Consider the following 10,238-nt stretch of genomic DNA (forward strand, 5'->3'; position numbering starts at 1 on the left):
GCCTGAATGAATATGGAAGTCCTATTTAATAATGGGCATGAAAAAAAGTAAAGAGTGTAAGGTAAGTTGGTGATAGGGAGTAAGGAAAATAAGACCTAGAAACATACTAGAGCTACATCATGAAAGGTCTTGAATGCCTGCTGGAAAGGGTGTTATTCAGGCAAGGGGTCTCACTGAAGGTCCATGAGCCAGGGAGGCTTAGAGGAAGGTTGTTTCAGAAGGGAATATTAAGGGAACTTGTGAGTGGACAGGAGTAGTGATGGGAAGAACTACTTCAAGCCAAAAAGTTTCTGCATGTGGCTTTTCTGGTGATGAAGCCCCACAACAACCACTGCTGAGTTTCTAGTTCCTGGACTTGAAGAGATATTCTGATGTCATTGACCTTGTGATGTGGAGAAGTGAAACTAAAGTATATAGATAGTTGTGGCTTCATGGGAAAAGTACTGGGACAAGGATTGGAGAGACCTGGCTGGGAGTGTCCTGAGTTGGAAGATTTCCCTCTCCTAGGTTGTTTTTTTTTTCCATCTGGTAAAACAAAGCAAGCGAGATGTATTAGGTTGAGCATTTTACTCCAAACTAGGAGCACTAGGAAAGACTTAAAATACAGCTTCAAGGGGTCTGTAAATTCCTGAAGTTGCATAAAATTTGGTCTATAGCTTTCCCAGTTTCTTTTGCTCCACTGAAATGCCCTCTGCTGGAGGTGAGCCTTCTTCCCCGATTTTCCATGAATTTTATGTGCTCTTCCCATAGCACAGATCACACCCAGTATTGATGTTTTTTAACTCCTCAGAGACCATAATCCCTTCTCAGTAGGTGTACCTGTTTGCCCCCACTTCTGACTTTAGAGCTCATATACACATGTGTGTGAATCTGTAAATTTAGGGATGGAATTGAGTTCTGTCTAGGTAGGTGCTATGAGCATCCCTTTCTCTTTCCATTTGTTCCCTTTTAGCTCTTTTTCTGGTTTGCTGTATACAAATGAATATTGCTCTGTAGTTCTAGAATAATGAAGTAACTGAATTTTGTAGGCCAAGCAGAAATTGCTTAGGGACCTCTTGCTAGTTGATTTTAAATTGCATTCTCATTTATCACTCTATTTAATTAAGTGGTAGTTCATTCTCAGGACCCTCATCCTAAGAATCTCCCTCAATATCATATTTATTTCACTCTTGAATCTCCTAACATTTGGAGAAATAAAATGTTATTATTGTTTCCTAAAAAGTAAACTTAGGGCCTTTGTGTCTGCTGCTGCCCTTTGGAGCCACTTAGTGGTCATACATTTCCATGCAGTTTGCCTTCAGCTGCTGTAATTAAGCTGGAAAGGCCTTCAGTTTTTTATGCTTCATCACTAGCTTGGAGTCAAAAAATGAACATGTTTGAAAACACGCAATCTCACAGGTTGTCACTCAGCTCTTCTGAAGTCATTATTTCTTTTCTCTTTTGAACTATCATGCCTTCCATGGACAAGTCCTTCAGAACTGAATAGGGTATGGCCCCTTCCCTTGAGGAAGTTAGAGTCTAGCATGAAGAAAAATAAGTAATTAAACTATTATAGATAAAAGTTCTTGTAGGTATGCAGAAATAATTAAACTCCTTGTTATTATGCAGGTAAAACTATAAATCCCTCCATGATGTGTCTTACAATTTGTGCCTTAGGTTTAGTAAGTTAGCCAGGAACTTTTCTTCACTAAAAAGGGAGTGGTGTGGCATTGATTTAGCAACTATGAAATGATGAATCCTCAAGGAGAAGGATGCCCTTGGGGAGCACAATAGAGTCACTGATTTATGCTGCATTGGCAAAGAGGTTTAGGTAGGAGCCTCCATTGAAAAGAGATCTATGTGAGAGGAACCTGTTTAGATGAGTAATTCAGAATCTTGGTCCTGCAAGTCTCTGCCTCATGTGTAAAATCTTCTTACATCCAGAAGTCACAAAGAATTAGAGACAAACCCTTTAAAACCCTTGTATGAGTATCAAAACTACCATAGTCTTAACTGCATCACAGGCACTGTGCTAAATTTTTTACTTATGCTCTTATTTAACCCATGTGATAACTCTAGATTTCTAGTATTTTTATCCTTCATTTTACAGATGAGGAAATTAAAACTCATAATGATCAGATAAATTCCCTTCTACATGTACAGCCCTTAAGTGATATCACCAGAACTAAACTACAGGTCTATCTGCTATCCTCCTGGTGAATGGGAGATTACAAGTAAATCTAATACCAAGAGATGTGTATAATCTCATTTTAATGATAGAAAAAAATGCCCAGGTGAAAGAGAGAGAGCTCAAGCCTTTAGCCACACAATGAGTTATTTGCTGATCTTTTCAGAAATGTAGCTAGGATTCTACCTCTTAGTCATTTCTTCTGCTACCTACAGACTTTCATGGTTTTAGCAGGAAGCTGGCTCATTTTTCCCCTGGTAATTGTTTCATTGTGTTCCCAGGAGGTAAGTTCACCATTTTCAGATGAACTAAGTGCCACAGTGCCTCTGAGTGCAACCCAGAGGGAGATCCAGTGCCTGTCTATGACAAAATGTCCTGCAGATTCCTGGGAATGAGTCAGAAATGGCCAAGGTATTTGCCTTAGTTGGTTCATGAACTCAATAGTTCTCAATTTATCTTGTTCAATGTGAGTGTGGAGAGTGAATGTGAGAACTCTTGGTGAAATCCTTTTTTATATTGAATTTAGAGACAGGGTCTCACTGAAGTGCTTTACTGAATGAAGCATTACCCTATTTCACTCTGGAAATTTATAGTGTCTGGTGAATAAGGCACAATTCCCAGGCTAGTGTTTGATGTCTTTCACCATTCTCAGCTTTCTATTTTTATTTTCCTTCCAGCAATCGTCAATTCCCTTCTGCTGGGGAACAGAAGATTTCACAGACATACTCCTTCTCATCCCTAAGGGTACAACTACAGAAGTGATTTGCTATATCTGGAGTGCCTAATTTGTTTGTTTCTCACAAATGTTGTCCATCATCTAATAACATTCTTCAAATATTACTATTAAGTACCAAAAAGACATTCAAATGTTTCTTCAACATTATATGTATTTCTCTATCATTTATTCCACAAATATAATTCAGTGCAAACTCTGTGCAAGTAATTATGCTTGGCATTAAATGTCAATATATAGTTCACATTGGAATTATGATGGAAGCCAGAAATGGTGGCATACACCTGTAATCCTAGCAGCTCAGTAGCCTGACACAGGAGGATCACAAGCTCAAAGCTAGCCTCAGCAAAGTGAGGCACTAAGTAACTCAGTGAGACAAAGTCTCTAAATAAGATAAAATATGGCTTAGGGGATGTGGCTTGGAGGTTGAGTGCCTCTGAGTTCAATCCTGCCTCATCTCCAAATATCCCCAGGACAGAAATATCAAATCACCCTTTTTAGTGAAGCACTATAACTCTCTTTATTCCTGTCAAGTGTCTTGTCAGAGTGATACTGTTGGTGTATGAATGCCAAAGGATCCTGGCTTTGATTTTTTCTTTCTCTTCCCCTTAATCAGATTTCCCTCTTCTTTCATACATGACCTTGTCTTTCACCTTTAAAACAGCAGAACTCTTCCTGTTCCTGAAAATAGTCAGCAATGGCAAGCCCTTGGGACATGGCCCGCTGTTTGTGGTTTAATGGCTTTAATATTATGTTCATAGGAAAGGAACTGGGAAACTGTGTGGTGGAAATTTGATCAAATTTGGGGGGAAAAAAAGCAAATGAAGTTTTCAGAGCCAATCCTACAGAGATGGGTAGAGTCTGTAAACAAGTCAAGATGGCGCCTGGCATTTTGCCAGAGGGAGTAGTTTGTGAAGTAACACCAACAAGCTATTAAGCATGGACATTCCTTATTGACTAACTGCTGTATCTAGTTTATGTTAATTAAGATAAGCTGTGTGTAATGTATATATACCCCTCTTGTCGTACAATAAATGGCTGCCACTCAATGTATACATGTTTTTTGTCACCTCCCAGTTATGTTGCTGCAGCCAGACTGCAGCAAGAGATGAATTCCACTCACAAATAGAAAAAGCACTCACTTGGTGGTGCAATAATGTATTTACTGATTCCCATTCCTATAACCAAAACACTGCCTTTTGTTCTTAGAATGCTACACAAAATTTAAAGAGAGAAAGCAGGATGGCTATACATTTAGTTGGTAGTTTCACAACCCTGTGTGGCCACTGTGATGATGACATTGATGATGGTGATGATGTCAATGATGATGATTTGCATTCTGATTACAAAAAAAAGTGGTTCAAACAGGTTGAGACTTTTTTTCTTATCAGGGATTGAACTAAGGGGTGTCTAAATGCTGAGACACATCTGTGTAGGGCCACATTAAGTTGCTGAGGCTAGCCTTGAACTTACAACTCTCCTGCCTCAGACTCCCAAGTCAACTTGCCAGCCCCTGAGAAGGGGACATACTGGTTTTCCCTGTTCTCTCCTTGAGAAGATAAAACAGACATGCTATCCCTCTTCTCCCTCTGAGAGACAGAAAAACAGCTTGCCTGTCTTTTTTCCCAAGAAACAAACTTGCTTTCTCTAAGATCAATGGATGCTTACTATATCAGTCAAGATTAAAGCCACCCCTAGTGTGCGGCCACGATTCTAGCGTATAAAATGTTACATTCAAGGAGGATTTGGGGCTTCTCTCCACCCTTACTGCTGCTGTCACTCTCTTTTTTGCAGAACAGCCTTGACAGCTCCTGATAATAAACCAGCTTCTTATCCCAGGTGTGTGTGATTAGTCCTGCACAACCATTGTATCTGGTTTTCAAGCTCTTAGAAAGTGGCTGCTATTACATAGAGATGTATATATGAGTTATATCCATACATTAACTTTCCTCTGTATTCCTATGCTGTTAAAAATATTATTCTTCCTTCACATTCAAGTTCACATGTTAGCTCCTCATTGAAGGTTTCCATGACCTTTCAAAAGTAGGAAAACCTGGGCCCCAGAGTCTGGCAGTGTGGTCTATCTTGCTGACTTTTTTCAGGGCTCATTCTTTTGGGCCTCCAGTTGCCCAAGTGCACCTAGATGAGGTTGGGCTGGGGAGGCTCCCAGGACCAATCTGGCCTGGCAGTTGACCCTTTCATTTTTACCATGGAGTGGGCTCTTGATGCTGAGCACGAAACCAAGTCCTTTAGCACTCACTCCTGCATTTTCATTTTCTCTCCCTTCTCCAGGACCAGCCTTGATTTTCCTTGCTGGCCTTCTATGAATCTGTACAGAATGGAGCCAGAGCTAGATAGCTCCCATACCATCTCACTAGGGGTAAGATCTACAGAGTGTGTGCCCATCAGGTAAGAGGACAACAAGGGGCAACTTGGGGTGAATTTTATAATAGTAAACTTCCTGAGCAGGGAATTGGATACAACTCATTCTTTGGGGGGTTGCAACTTCAGTCACCTAGAAGGCTGTGGATTAGCTGCCCAAGGGTCAGGTGCCATCATTTGTGCTGGAGATGGAGCTTGCTTCATTCACCAATATATATTTATTAAGCACCCTACCATGTGCTAGACCACGAGTCATCTTTTAAGTGTACACTGGTGAACAACAAAGGTTTTACTCTTTTGATTTTCATGCCCATCGAGAACTGGTGAGAAAAGTTTTTGAGTTATCACAGCTGTGTGGAAGAGGGGGCTGGGGGTCACACACCTTTTCTGTCGCTGATCTCACTGCCCTTTAGATCCACCAAAAGTTGATGAAGTAGATTTTTCCAAGATGATGACCTCCTGTTTCCTCATGTCAAGTGAGGAGGAGGGAACTGGGCTATTTCTCTCCTAAGTCCAAACATCAGTCCTGGGTCTGGTGCCCTGTGGAGACGCAGTTCACAGTCTGGTGTGCTTTATCTCCATAGGATCTGAGACTCTGCGTCTCTACACTGCCAGATCTCTGCAGGGCTCAATTCCTCCCATGTGTGGCGAGTTGCTGTTCTGCGGGCAGGGTTCTGCGCATGGAGGAACTCAGAATTTCTCGAGTTATGGACTGCGTTTTTGACCTGCCACTGTTTAAATTCCTGTCACAGGCTCCATGAAGCTTAAATTTGTAGGTGGGGGCTCCTATGAGGGGGAGCGTCTGTTCACTAAATCAGGGTCATGCCAGCAACGAGTTCTCCTCTAATCCTCCATCCAAGAGTAGTTTGTTGAAATCAAACCTGCCTGTTGTTCTTAGAGGAGAAGACCCTTGTGGCTCATCCAGTGGTGTTTGTGTCATGTAGCCCCTAAACTCACATCTACCAATGCCTGAGCAGTTGAGTCTGATTTGCCATCAAGCATGAAAGAAAAGGCCAAGGTGAGTGTGACCACTCTGCATTCCATGCCTGTGGGAATTGAAGTGCCCTATAGGAACAGTCCCCTAGGTCTAAAATGTGTATTGACTAAATAGATCAGGGGTTAGATTCTGAAGGCTGATCCTCAGGTGGCACCTACCAATTCATGGTCCAGGGACCCTTGTGGTGTGTGAGAGGAAGTGGGCATCTGCAGACCCAGTGGCTAAATAGGGGCATGCAGTCCCTCAGAAAAGCTGATCCCTACTCCATTGCTCTGCCTCTAGGCTCAGATCTGGCCTGGACCAGTGCTTGAAACAGCAATGCTTCCTCTTTCTTAGGAGAGTCATCCCTGGAAGGTGAGAAGATGAGATGGAAAAGTCACTATACTTTGGGATTTTATGGCTTTACTAATAAAGTGCACATGTAGAAAAATTCAGAGAGAAATCATAGGAATCTAACAGTGTCATGTCTACCCTGGAGCCATAGGACATGATCCTGTCTTGCCTAAATTTCCCCTACCTGGAAAAATATTAAAAGCAGAATGACTGAATTGATAAGGTAATCTATGTAAAAGAAGGAACGAACCCAGCCATATGCTCAAAACTTATAAATCAACCTTTATTATAGACACTTCAATGCCATTTGTTAGACACTTCAATATTTTACATGATTTTCAATGTACATTGTACCAAAATTTCTATAACTAAGTAACTATGTACATAAAAGTAATACTTCCTGTTTCACTTTGCCTCTCAGAAGCAGCAGATTCACATATTTTGTGAAAGTAACATTAATAAGTTAACTGTTGAGGACCAAACTCTAAATGTGCTTACCTTCTGGAACAATGATAACCTCTGATCGGAACATGTTACACAGGTAGCCATTTGGCTAATATCTCCCCTTCAGCTTTTTGGCTAAAGAAATGTACTTTGAGATTTTTTTAAGGACCTTATTTGTTTCAATGTAATTTTCAGTGAATTGGCACTCATAAGATGGTTAGCTACAGGTCTCAAAGTGAAAACTCACCCAGGTCTAGGGCTAAATCTTACGTAGTCCACACCCAGTTCCATCTGGGTGAGGGAAGGGTGCAGAATTAAAATGTCACTATTGAAAAATGCACAGCTCCCAACACCAGCAGCCTTTGCCTTAATAAAAAGCCTCAGCTAACAATCCAGCAACATGAACAAGACCACATTTGCTTTTAACAAAAAGTGAGGTTCAGAGAAGGAAGAAAGACTAACTGTTCTGACCCATGGTGTGTGTGGTGGATTAGCAACATTCACTCCATCTATCCCTAGGCACCACTGCAAGGGTGAAGTGGAGATTCTCCTCCATCAGGCTGGTTGGGCTCCTGGCCATGCAGTGCACTTGGCTGTGTGCTGTCTGCTGTCTGTGGATGTGGGCTGAGAATTTTGGGCATGCTCCTTGGAGTAACATGTCAGCATTGCAGTCACTGCACACCAGAAGGCCACTGGGTTTTGAAGGAGAGAGCAAGCCAGATCAGAACCACTTCTAGCTCATCTCCATCCCCGCACAGGCCACCCACTCAGACCCATGTGAGGTCCCGCTCTCCCACCAAACATCTTCACAGAAAAGTCTGGGGACATGCCACATTGTTAGTGGAGATGAGTCTTTCATGCTCACATGCCCATGATCAAGCAAATCTCGTACTTAGAGAATGTACATTACTTTGATCACAGCCAAAAAAAAAAAAAAGAAAGAAAGAAAGAAAAAGAAAACAAAAGCAAACCCCAACAGTTGAATTAGGTACCATGCAGGGTTAAGAGTTTTCTGAAAAACTAGAAATTTAACCTCAAAACAGCCTTGGTGAACAGATACTAAATCTCTCTATGTTGCTTATTATTCTGGAAAATTCTTGCTCTGGTTTACTGTACTATAAATAGTATCTAAGAGACCCACTCTTCTAGAATTAAAAGGACACCAGGCCAGACCTTCTTGTTTTTATACTAAATACCAAATTCAGAGAGAGTACTAGATGGAAATGTAGGCATCTCCCCTCTTCATTTAGTAAGTAGGTCAACCCAGATTTTGATTTCAAAAAGGCACTGCTTTTCCTGATGAAAGCATCACCTACCCATCTCAGGTGGACCAGGTGTCCCAGTAGCTTTCACTGTCAATTTTCCAGGGTCCTTTACTGTACCTAACACAGAGCTTGGGCTGCCTGCATGTGATACTGTGAATATCAACCTCTGGGAAAAGGCCTGAATCTCTCAGACACACAATTGGAACAGACTCCCCAGTTTAGAAACTGCTTAGGAAGTCTCAATAAGCCTTAGGAACAGAATGGACAGAGTTGATGCTACAATCTTTCTATCAAAGATGGGTTATTACTGTGCAACCACAAAGCTGGAAATGGGCCTGTTTTCTAGTAACATTTTCCCAGCAAGCAGTCCTTCAGCATCTGCAACCATGTTAGAGGAGCAGCTCTCACAGGCTCAGCCTTCAGCCCAGCAAGCGCTCATAACTTCCACCAACTGAAACAACGACCTCTGTAGAGTGTTCTCCCTGTGACACTGAAATACAGAGTATATCTGGGTACTGCCCCTGGACTCTCATCCCTTGGTATCCATGAGGGGCTGGTGCCAGAGCCCCATGCAGATACCAAAATCTTGGGATGCTCTAGTCCCTTGTATACAATGACACATCATTTGCACATTACGTACATATATCATCCCATATAAGTTACCTCTATATTAATCATCATGATTAGTAAAATGTAACTATATACATAGCTGTTGGACTGTATTCTTAGGGAATAATAATAAGGAAAAGAAGGCTACATGTTCGTGCAGCTCCTCTGCCCTGAATATTTCTAGTGTGTAGGTACTAGAACCCACAGACACAAACAGCCAACTGTGCAAGCAGTGGCTTGGATTCAGGGCCTGGGTTGTCCCTTGCAACTGTTTTTACAGCAGTCCTACCTTATCCCGACTGGGAGACGCATTAGTAATACCAGGCAGTGACTTTCCTGAGACACAGAATGTTAAAACCTCTGCAGAATTTGACAGACCAGGACTGAGCCAAAGAGCAGAGGCCTTGGCAGGGCAGCCACCTTTTTCACCTGATGCTGCCCATCTAATGCCAGATGCCTGTCTTGGGAGGAGCCTAAGCAACTCAGTGAGACCCTGTCTCTAAATAAAATATTAAAACAGGCTGGGAATGTGGCTCAGTGGTTAAGCACCCCGGAGTACAATCCCCAGTACCAATAACAGAAAGAAAGAAATGAGACTCATTTTACATACACATTCACACACAGTCACTGTCATGATAAGGAAAGACCCAAATGGAAGGAAGAGATAGAAATGGTGAATATATTTGTAGAAAAGCCAAAACATGTACGCATACATATTTCAATACATAGACGAAAAATTAGGAAAAGATGTACTTCACAGGCCCCCAAAATGAAGTAGGGCTTCTACTTTTGACTTTCTGCATTTCTGAAATTTCAGATTTTCTTTGAACCAACATAAGTTGTCTCTCAGTATTTGTGTAGGTTTGGCTCCATGACCCTCCTAACCCATTACCAAAATCTGTGGAAGCTCAACACTCACATAAAATGGGATAGACTTTGCATAGGACCTACCTACAACCTCCCATATAATTTAAATCATCTCCAGACTACTTATAAACATCCAATAGAGTGCCTACACAATACTTCACTTGTGTTCATTTAGGGTGTTATGTAGGATGTAGTCATTTCAAGTTTTGCTTTTGGGGAGTTTCTAGAATTTTTGATTTTGAGGAGTTTCTGGAATTTTTGCTTTCTAATTATTTTTATTCTTTTTTAATCTCTGGAGGCAATTTTCTCAGAGGTCTGACATCTCTTAATCTTAAAGCAGTTTTGAGGGCAGGTAGGGTCCAAATCCGTTCCAGTTTCAAGACGTTTGTTGGATACTCAGTATCAAGGCATCAATAATTATTGGTTCCACGAGTATAATTA

Source organism: Callospermophilus lateralis, unplaced genomic scaffold, assembly GCF_048772815.1.
Source record: "Callospermophilus lateralis isolate mCalLat2 unplaced genomic scaffold, mCalLat2.hap1 Scaffold_63, whole genome shotgun sequence".
NCBI classification, from domain to species: Eukaryota; Metazoa; Chordata; class Mammalia; order Rodentia; family Sciuridae; genus Callospermophilus; species Callospermophilus lateralis.